Source organism: Pinus tabuliformis, chromosome Q (genome assembly GCF_031772625.1).
Source record: "Pinus tabuliformis cultivar Carrire ecotype Pingquan chromosome Q, CPIR1, whole genome shotgun sequence".
Classification (NCBI taxonomy): domain Eukaryota; kingdom Viridiplantae; phylum Streptophyta; class Pinopsida; order Pinales; family Pinaceae; genus Pinus; species Pinus tabuliformis.
Genome location: NC_142296.1, coordinates 632,962,075 through 632,973,561, shown reverse-complemented (window position 1 = coordinate 632,973,561; position 11,487 = coordinate 632,962,075).

Genomic DNA, 11,487 nt, shown 5'->3' with positions numbered 1-11,487 from the left:
CGAAAATGACGCCCATGATCAGTGATAATCACTTGTGGGACACCAAACCTAGCAATTATACGATTGAACACAAAAATCGCAGCCGTTTTGCCGTCTCCCTCAAATGTAGGCATCGCCTCGGACCACTTCGTAAAATAATCTACCGCAAGGATGATATACGAATGCCCCCCAGCCGAGTGAGGGTTACATGTAATAAAATCAATACCCCATTTCGCAAAAGAACCGACGGCAATTATAGGGTGGAGAGGAGCAGGTGGAGCGCGCATATTTCGATCAAAAATTTGGCAGTTGTGGCATTTTCGGACCGTGTTAATACAATCTTTAAACAAAGACGACCAGAAGTAGCCAGCACGCAATATCTTTTGGGTTGTAGCAAACCTAGACATATGACCACCACACGCTCCAGAGTGACAGTCATTTAGAACCCTTTCATCTTCCTCATGAGTTAAACAATGTTGAAAAACAGAGTCCGCCCCACGGCGATAAAGTCTATCTCCAATAATTCTAAATTTTTGGGATTGGAATCGTATTTTTCGATGTTCTGACCTTGAAATTTCTGGCTGAAAGGATTGTGTCTGGAGATAAACAATGATATCCCCATACCATGGATCTAAAGTGCTGATTAGAAACAAGGATTCGTCCGCAATGGGCTCCTCCGCCACAGTTTCTGTGTCAGCACGCAGGAAGTCACACATTAACTCCGCAAAAACTAAAGATTTCTTCGACTTAGACTTTTCAAATTCCAAGTCGAACTCCTGCAGGATCACAATCCATTTGGAGTACTTGCCCCCTAGCAATTGTTTGGTCAAAATATAGATCATAGGGTTGCAATCAGAAATTACTGTAGTCTTGCGTAGTAAAATGTAATGACGAAAACGTTGGACAGCTTGAACAACTGCCAATGCCAATTTCTCCACATGTGAGTATTTTAGCTCAGTTGGATTTAAGGTTCGACTAAGGTAATATATCACATGTTCAGTACCGAATTCATCTTCCTGAACTAACACCATTCCAATGGTGGAATGCAAGGCGGCAAGATACAAGAAGTAGTCCTGGTTGTAGTTGGGAGGATGCAATAACGGTGCATGGGTCACCGCGTGTTTTAGTGCATCAAAAGATTTATCAGCTATCTCATCCCAATAGAATGGAGTATTCTGTTTCAACAACTGGGTAAAACCCTTTGTGATCTCGGCGTAGTTAGGAATGAATCGATGTAAAAAATTTGCTTTCCCTTGCAAACTTTGGAGTTGGCGAAGACTCGAAGGAGGAGGCAATTTGAGAATAGCTTCAACCTTCGAGGGGTCGATGCGAATGCCGGCTTTCAAAAAAACAAACCCCAATAACCGACCCATTTCTATACAGAAAACACACTTGTGTGGATTCAACCTAATTCGATAATTCCCACACCTCATAAAGATTGCTCGTAAATGGATGAGATGATCAGCTCGATGTAATGAATGAGCAGGTAAATCATCGAGATAGGGTTGCACAATGTGCTTGATGTCATGAAACGCGTAAGACATGGCCCTTTGAAAAGTTTCCCCGGCGTTCATGAGCCCAAAAGGTAATTTGAAATAAGAAAATGTCCCCCATGGACAAATGAAAGCCATTTTTGGTTGATCAGCAGGTAGCATATTGATTTGATTGTATCCGGAAAAACCATCCATGAAGGAGAATAATTCACTGCCGGCACAATCATCAATGATTTGATCGATATAGGGAGTTGGGTAACTGTCTTTTGGACAGGCTCGATTAATGTCCCTATAATCGATACATATTCTTATTGTCCCTTGCTTTTTGTTAACAGGAACAATATTCAATACCCAATCTGTTAACAGAATCGAGTAAATGAAACCTGCTTTGAGTAATTTTTCAACTTTTGCTTTAATAGCAGTAGCTTTTCGCGGGTGGATTTGACGCAAACATTGCCGGACAAGTTTAGCATCCGGGTAAGTTTTGATTTCATGAAAAACAATTGCTGGGTCAATTCATGGCATTTCCTCATTTGAACAGGCAAACACGTCACAGAATTCTTGAAATAGGACCTTGTATGTTTGAATTTCATCTTCCGTACAAGAGGCACCTATATGAATGTTTTCAACAATTCCAGACTTAACCGAAATATCAATAGGAATAGTTCAAGAAATTTTTCCCAAATTTAACTCAAAGTCAGGATTTTACATTGGATTCTGAGGTTCCTTGACATATTCAGTCGTAAAAATAGATGAAAAATCATTTTCAAGACGATCAATCTCAGGTAAAAACGAAGATCTATGATGAAGATCTTCCCATGGTAAATCATCGACACATAGGATTTCATGAATTTGCTCATCTGTGTGAACAAGTTCGGAAAACGTTGTTGAATCCGAGTTTGATGTTGAAAGTGATTCCTCATGGACCACATTCATTAAGTCAATTTTGGTTGAAGATGGGTCGGAAAACGACTGCACGGCCTGATACGCAATTTCATACGGACTCAAAGGCATAACATCACCGAATGAGTCTATCTCAAATTCGAAAGGTACGATCCAAGGATCGTCATAAACAATAGTGTATGATGAAATCATATGAATGGTTGCAGTAGAAGACGATGCGTTGATAGGAGGAAAAGGAAAAGTTCCTAGTAAACCAGAATCTTTAACTAGTCATACTCCAACATCCTTATACGGGATAGTTGTTTTGCCGACATGCTGAATACTTTCAGAAGAGGCTAGGTCGGATGAAAAGTAAGTCAGCTGGTCTATAGTTACGATCTTTCCATTATGAGGGAACTTTATAAGCCGAAAGACTGATGAAACGACAGCTGTCATAGTGTAAGACCAACTACGACCCAAGAGAATGTTGTAATCTAGAGGGGCATCAACCACCTCCACATCTAGATTAACAGTTTTTCCTTCAACCCCTATAGGTAAATTCTGTAGAATGCCAAAAGGATGAAACCCACGGCCATCTAAGGCCTTTAGAATCGTCAGGGATTGATTTAGCGTAGGAGAACCAAGTGATCTCCAACATTGTATCGACATAATACACGTTGAGGCTCCCTCATCAATCACAGTCCTATAACAAGGTCTGTTTTTTACTAACACTGGGATTTGGAAAGCCATTTGATGAGGTAAGCGTGGTGTACTATTTTCTAGATCGAAAATTATAAGGTTCGAGTCCTGAACATCTACAGCTCCTATAGCCGACAATAGTAATTTACGCTGTGCTGGACATGATTGCAGCACTTCCAAAGTTGACATTGCTGAAGGTGAAATAGCCAAATCTTCAACAATGTTATAGTTCTGAGCCGCTCTCGCATGTGGATTGAAAGCTGACTTTCGAAGTATACCCTTGGCGGGCGATTTGATTACTAAGTCTGGGTTAGGTTTCACAATTTGTAGTGGATCGGAACCAGGAGTTGAAGTTGATGGGTTCAAATGAGAAGATTCTACTTCTTTACCATCAACAGGAATTTTACTTCCATAATCATGCGATCGAGTCACAATCCTAACATGGGACATCATCATTATGGGTTCTTCAGAGGCACTTGAGGAAGAACCTAACATCTTACTGTCTTGACTATGAAAAGGATCCTTCAAAACAGCAGGCGTTTGGGAACCTTTAACAATTTTCGTAACCTCTGCACGATGAGGGCAGTCTCTTGTAAAATGCTTTTCATCACAAATGAGACAAGGATAACGAGGTTTGCGTTTCTCATCAGTTGATTCCACTTTTTCTGGTTTCTCTTTCGAATTTTTATCTGTTTTATTTTTCTTCTTCCCTTTCTTCTTACCGCCGGCTTTTGATTTGGCTGTAGATGACTCTACAACATGAATATCGGCGGAAATTTCCATGGAAGAATCTCCTGTCGAGGAATCTGGTAAAGTTATGATAGGAGAAGAATTCTTGGAAGACTTCTTCTTACTTTTGGTATTAACCGTACCAATCATACCATCAGCGACATGAGATAGTGAAGGAGCTACAGTTATTTGATTTTGTTTAGGAAGGTCGGGGATTTTCTCGTGTAACGTACCTGACTAAGTATAAACTAATTCAAGGTATTAAGCTTGAGCAATCACTTGCTCTTTAGTAACAACTCCGGCCTTAGCTACATCCTCAGTGATCTTCGGTAATAAAGATTTTACAAACCATTCAGCTAAGATCTGATCCGGAATAAAAACCTTCACTAAACGTTGTTGACGTCTCCATTCATGAATGTGATCTGAAATGTAAGTGGACTTTGACTGCTTTAATGAAGTTAATAATTCCGTGCCATTGTCATATCTGACTGGCAACTGAAAATGAGTTAAAAACGAAGTAGCTAACTGAGTAAAGTTATAAAAAGTGGCTCGTGGTAACTCAATGTACCACTTAGCCGCAAGACCAATTAGAGTGTGCTAGAAAATCCTTAAATGGATTGAATCATCTGAAATGGAGTTAGATGCACACCAGAGGTGATAAGTCATCACATGGTTCGACGGGTCCTCTCGTGATTTGCCTTCAAACATAGGAATATCACTAGGCAACTTATTCGGCATTGGCGGCCAAAATGGAAGATAGTTAATTGGATCATTCGTAAGGCGCAAAAATTCAAGTAAGTTCAAAGTTGCAATAAACGGTAACTGACGATTAGGGTCCTTGAAACCCTGGGTCATGAGACTAGCCCTAGGAGGAGGATATCCAGGATAAGTACGAATTGGAATTGCATTTGGGATATTGTATCCTCCCGGAAAACCAGGATTAACCGGACCATACTGGGGTTGTTGAGGTTGGTCGTTCTTGCGGACAAGATCGACCTCCTTAGTATCTAATGATATCTAGTGACAAGCAACCCAATCAAAAACTATCTTTCTCTAAATATGCAATTTATAAACAAAGGCAAACAAGTGTTTTAGGCCTACCTTGGGTCCAATGCAAGTTTGTGGAAGCCTCACTCCTTTGATCCAAATGAGCTCCCTTGTAGCGAATCTGCAAACACAAACAAGCACACAAATTAAATAACACTTGAAAAGCCAATATCATAAAGCATACTTATCATGATGATCAAGGAATTCATGAAACAAATGACATAAGACAATTTGTTGAGAAAAATGAATCTGATTGTATTAATTCAAGTCAAAGAAGAACTTTACAACCTGTGCCTTGATGCTATACAAGCTCCTCCCAGGGTCCAACAAGAAGTCTCCTCTACTTTGACAAGTTTCACTCTCTTCCCAATGAAGCCAAAAGGTATGTGATCTCTCCTCTCAAGCTTAACTAGGAAGTCTCAATTCCACCAGCATTTACCCTCAAAAATGTTCAGCTTCTAACCTCCCTAGCAACCAGCCCAATGCCTTAATTTATAGTGCAATGGAGGGAAGTTACTAGGTCCTCCTTCAAAGGGATAAAGCCCTCCTTCAAAGGGATAGCTCCTCTCATCAAGGGATTAGATCCTTCTCTTTTGGGATGCATGAACCACCTAAGAGCGAACCATCCACGTCAAAATTCCTTCTAGAATCATCTAGAATTAACCCAAAGTGAGTTTTTTAGAATAAACTTGTGCCTTTTTTACTTTCACAGGGGTCCGCACCCACTCCTTTAGAGACAAAGCGGGCAGGTCCACAGGTAATATGAATAGGGGGTGCGGGTCTGCAGGCAATAGTGAGAGAAAGTGCGGAACCAGAGCTTTATTGATTTTTAAGGTCTTTCTCTCATTTTCAAAGCTTGACATGAAGAGATGAGGTCTAAGACTTGCTTAGGAGGACAGTATAAGTGATGATAGACTCATACTGACTGCAAATAGTCATGGTGACAATATTTTGTGTAACAGATTGCCCCCTAAAGTGCAAAGTCTGTAGTAGATGAGGATTTCATTTATCATCTAGGAAGAGTGAAGTACTTTATCATTTCGAGGATCATCTTGTGGAGAGCCCGGTTGGAACCTGTAAAAACATTCAATGCAAAATATATATATGAGATCATATCATCGCTAAGGTAGGCATTCCCATACTCAGATCAAAACTGACTAGAAAACTAACTACTGCTCTCATATAGGAATGATCTTGTAATACATCACAAGTATAGACACATGTAGACACAGTATGGACACAGCCATATGTTTCTAAATAGTCCACTCTATAATGAATACAAAATTCCTCACAGCCTGGATGGTGGAAACTAGATCCAGGGTCTTCATTTCTACTTCCCGAAATAGTACAATTCTATCCATGCGAATGAATGTGTCGAAGTCGAACATGGTAGAAACCACTTGATTACTAGTCAATGATGTAAACTGTTAACAAGTGTGAGAGAAACCACTAGTAATGTCAATGGCTCTCAAAGTACTCAGTACAATCCATGAGATGTGAATAGATGTGTTGATGTCAAACATGTCACAGAATCCTTTGTTGGAAGGTCAATGATACAATCTATCATCGAAGGCGAGAAACTTGCCATTGAGGCATGCAGATTCCAAGGTATTGACGATTCCTAGATCATCTTTCTAGATAATGAGCTGAAGTCGATAGAAAGCGATCCGTCGTAGGCAAGCCCACAACACAAAATCATAGATCAAGTTTGAAGAAATTTAGTTGCAAGGACTGACTCAGGGATGGTCAAGATGGATGACAGATATTTTGTAGATGAATGGCTTATTTTCACTAACCTCTTGAACACATAACGACACAGCAGATGGTTTGGTGACAATTGACCCAAAGTTAATACCCAGAAACCGGCTGAAGACTTTCAATATGGTTTGATCAACTGTTAGGCAAAGGATTTCCCAACCCAGGTGAATAAAAGTGTCATGTTCAAGAGTGGTTACAAAGTATGACAAACAGGCTCATTTTTCTCTCTTTTCCCCCACCATTTCTGGCAAGTACCTCTTTATTTTTGACAAACTTGAGGAGGATAACATTTTCTTGATTATAAGCTCATCCTTCGGATGAGTCCAACATAGTTTAAATTTGAACCCTAAGAAGGAGTGGTCCGTTCCTATTTGTAATTGAACAGGTCCTTTACTGTTAAATTTTAACGAGTCCAGTATAAGAGAAACTCGACGTTTTTCAATTTTAGAGAGTCTGAAAAAACTTAAGGAAACTCTATGGTTGTCCTTTTTTGTAAATTTGTGTCTCCCAAGCTCGAAAAAGTATAAAATAATACTTGAGAGAACCGCTTGATCATTACGACCAAGGAGTGCTTTTCATAATTAGTGCCTCTGATCTGAAAAAGTAAAAAAGCGATCAATGACATGTCGTTTTATAACTAATATCAAATTTGAAACGACAAAAATCCGGCAATCTTTTCCTGTTTTTACGGTCATAAAAGGGTTGTAAGTGGACCGTCTTTTTAGTTCCATTTTAACGAGTTTAAAAAGAAAAACTCGGCGATCTTTTCATGTTTTAGGAGTCAGAAAAGAGCTTAAAGGTGACTAATGTTTTTTTTTTCGTCGAAAATGACCAATTTCGCCTGAAAAATCCGTTATCCTGAACAAAAACTCAAACATTACTCATACCTGCTTAAAATGGATAAAAATGCTTCAAAAGTAACCTCTTTAAAGTGAAACATAAACAAATTAAAAACTCATTTATTCAAAAAACTTATAAAAAGGGCTTTTGTAAATTCTTTTTTACCGTTTGAGTTTTGGGTGAGAAAATAGAGCTTTTGGTCATAAACTTCCCGTGAAGATTGCGGAAAATCCGTCCATTGGAATCGAACGCCATCTCCTCCAGGTAATCCACATCACCTTACTCTTTAATTTCATCCGTTTCAAAGTTGTTTTTAGGTTTTAATTTCATTTTTTAAAGGATTTTTAGGTTAGAAACCCGCGCGCGGGGGCCCGCAGGCATAGCACAGGTAACCTGCGGACCCTGACTTTTTCACAATGGGAAAAAATTCAGGGGTCCGCACCTGCCATGAAGGCAAGGTGTGGACCCACGCACTGTCTCTAACAGAGAGGGTGCAGTCCCTGCAGCAAGGGTTTTTAAACCTAAATCTCACAAAATTCACCCAAAAACTTTGCTTTTAGACATTCTAATTCGCCCTTTTGTTGAATGTAGAATATACATCATGCTTGATTGGCGAGAATTGGAGCATGAGGATGTAGATATTACCACGATAAATCATCAACCTTCGATTGATGCATTGAAGGCATGCGGCTTATACAAATTCTGGGCCATACCTGGCATGAGGGCCCAAGTGGACTTCTTGTAGTGGCTGGTAGACAGGTGGAGCAAACGGGACCAGTGCTTCTTCATTGGTGGTCACCAGCTCGAAATGGAGCTGGCAGACATATACTTTTTGACTGGTTTGCCTAAGAGAGGTGAACACTTGACTCTATTTGGGACTAGGCCAGGTGGCCAGTCTGTCGATAGTCTCCGGCTACAGTTCTGTAACAACCAGACTAGAGACAAAGGGATAGATATCAAAACCATATCCCTTCCTGAACTCAAGGTAATAGCGTTTACTGTTACTAGGCTCTGCGAGAGCGCAACACTACATGTAGCCACTGGATCCCAGATGCGGATGGCACTTGACTGCTTTCGAGGCACCATCTTCAACTGGTGTGATGTTGTGTTGGCTAATATAAAAGGCCAACTGACTAGAGCCAAGAACGGACAACTGAAGACCTTTGGATATGGTGCTTTAATCGTGAGCTTTGGTCTGGAGAGGGTCCCAATGTTGGTCCCACAGCACCTCACTGTTGGAGCTGGAGTTCCTCGAGAGCCCAAACTGATGCGATGGGTTGTAGTTATGGCCCGTCATCCTGAGGAGGGGATAGAGGTCGTTCGATTCACTCCTAAGTATTTCCATTGATTGGAAAACCAGGTTTTTTCTATTCAGGACTTTCCTTACGCTGGGGTAGATTTTCGTGGTTACCCAGACATGACTCTTCCACCAGGAGAGCAATGGGATGACTCAGGTAAAATCATTTTTAACATTTTCCTAATTTAATTTTTTTTGTTTTTATTTCGTCCAAAAATTGATAGTAAAAGTTTCAAATGCAGATGTAGGTCCATGACGACCAGCTGCTGTCCGGCCCTATGAGAGGAAACAACCAGCTGTAGCAGCACTAGCCCCACAAGATGAATCAATAGAGACCTTGGCCAAATTGGAGAGCCATCTAGAGTGTTTGACAAGAGACATTCCAGAGACCGGCATAGATGACATTCCTCTTAGACTTCAGCGCTATGTGATTGGGATCCCACGACCTTTCAGGAGGTTCCTTTGTAAGGTGGCCTGTACAGTGGTTTCTTATCGAGATCATCACCAGTGATAGGCTGATCGCCTATTGTAGACACATATGACATTTTTTGCTTTTTGTACTATCATTTTTTCCGATCATAAGGAGTTTTTCAACCTATGATTGAGGACGATGTATATTTTGACACACTCCTATGTTATACTATATCACTATTACCGGCTTATCTTGTAAAACATGTTATGGAATGTTTTTAAATTTATTTGTATGATTATTGCAAATGTCTACTTAACATTCGAGAAGCAATTGCATCTGCTAATGTATTTAAATATCTTGGAATATGATGATATTCAATATAATCAAATTCACGTTCCAAGAGACGCACTCTCAAAAATAATCTCAATAACACTGGATTTATAATGGCATATACTCTATTCAGCTGTAATACAACGAGTTCAGAATCTAACCTCACTATCAAACTCTGAATCCCAAATGAAATAGATTTAGATAATAACTCAATCACTGCACTATACTTGGCAATGTTGTTCGTTGTTTGACCAAAGATTACCCCATGCATAGATACCAACTCGTCAGAGGGCGAATAGATAACCCAAGCTGCGGAAGAAATGTTTCGTGTATTATGACAAGCACCATCAGCAAAACCAATGTATGTTTGGAGAGGCGTTGACATCTGCAATATCAAGAGTAAAACCAAGATAAGCAGGAATAATGATGAAAAACACTCTCTAAGCTAAGCACACTTTTTAAACTAAAACACACCAGCTGGAAAGAAAACTAACCTAACTAAAAATCTCCACACCCAGATTTTTAAGCATAATACCTCTTCAGGTAAAGACCATTTCTGGGTTTACCTAAAGAGACCCCATCAAAGTCTACCAATTCATAGGCCCCTTTTGCTAGCTTTCGCTTAACAATATAAGGACCATGCCACATGGGTACGAATTTCCCAGCACCTAATTTATCATTTGCTTGATCATACAATAAGACTAGGTCTCCTTCCGAAAAATTTTGAGGGGTCACATTTCGATCATACTAAGCTTTAATACGTTTTGCATGAGTTTCGATCACTAATGCAGCATCACATCGATTCTCATCTAGCTGAGCCAAGTATAACAAACGTCTTTCCTCTTCAGAAGTGGTTGGAAGTAATTCGATGGCCATTTGCAATGACGGGATTTCGCATTCAATGGGTAACACAGCTTCCAGACCATAAACTAGTTGGAAAGGAGTGAAAACTATTGACGTTTTTACTGAGGTTTGATACGCCCAAAGCGCTGAATATAGCATGTTATGCCAATTCGACCTATGAATCCCAATGATTTGTGAGATCATGATGACTACAACTTTGTTGATGGCTTCAACCAGACCATTAGCCTGTGGATAATATGGAGTTGAACTATCGTGATGCAAGCCAAGCTGGCCTGTAGGTTCAGTCATCATAACGTTTCGAAAATGACGCCCATGATTAGTGATAATCACTTGTGGGACACCAAACCTAGCAATTATATGATTGGACACGAAAATTGTAGTTGTTTTGTCGTCTGCCTCAAATGTAGGCATCGCCTCGGCCCACTTGGTAAAATAATCTACCGCAAGAATGATATACGCATGTCCCCCAGCCGAGTGAGGGTTACATGTAATAAAATCGATACCCCATTTCGCAAACGGACTAACATAAATTATAGGATGGAGAGGAGCAGGTGGAGCGTGCATCTTTTGATCAAAAATTTATTAGTTGTGGCATTTTCGGACCGCAGTAATACAATCTTTAAACAAAGACAGCCATAAGTAGCCAGCGCACAATATCTTTTGGGCTGTGTCAAACCCAGAAATATGACCACCACATGATCCAGAGTGACAGTCATTTAGAACCCTTTCATCTTCCTCATGAGTTAAACAATGTCGAAAAACAGAGTCCGCCCCACGATGATAAAGTGTATCTCCAATAATTTTGAATTGTTGGGATTGGAATCGTATTTTTTGACGTTCTGACCTTGAAATTTCTGGCCGAAAGGATTGGGTCTGGAGATAAATGATGATCCCCATACCATGGATCTAAAGTGCTAATTAGAAACAAGGATTAGTCCGCAATGGGCTCCTCCACCACAGTTTCTGTGTCAGCATGCGGGAAGTCACACATTAACTCCGCAAATACTAAAGATTTCTTCGACTTAGACTTTTCAAATTCCAAGTCAAACTCCTGCAGGATCACAATCCATTTGGAGTACTTGCCCCCTAGCAATTGTTTGGTCAAAATATAGATCATAGTGTTGCAGTCAGAAATTACTGTAGTTTTACGTAGTAAA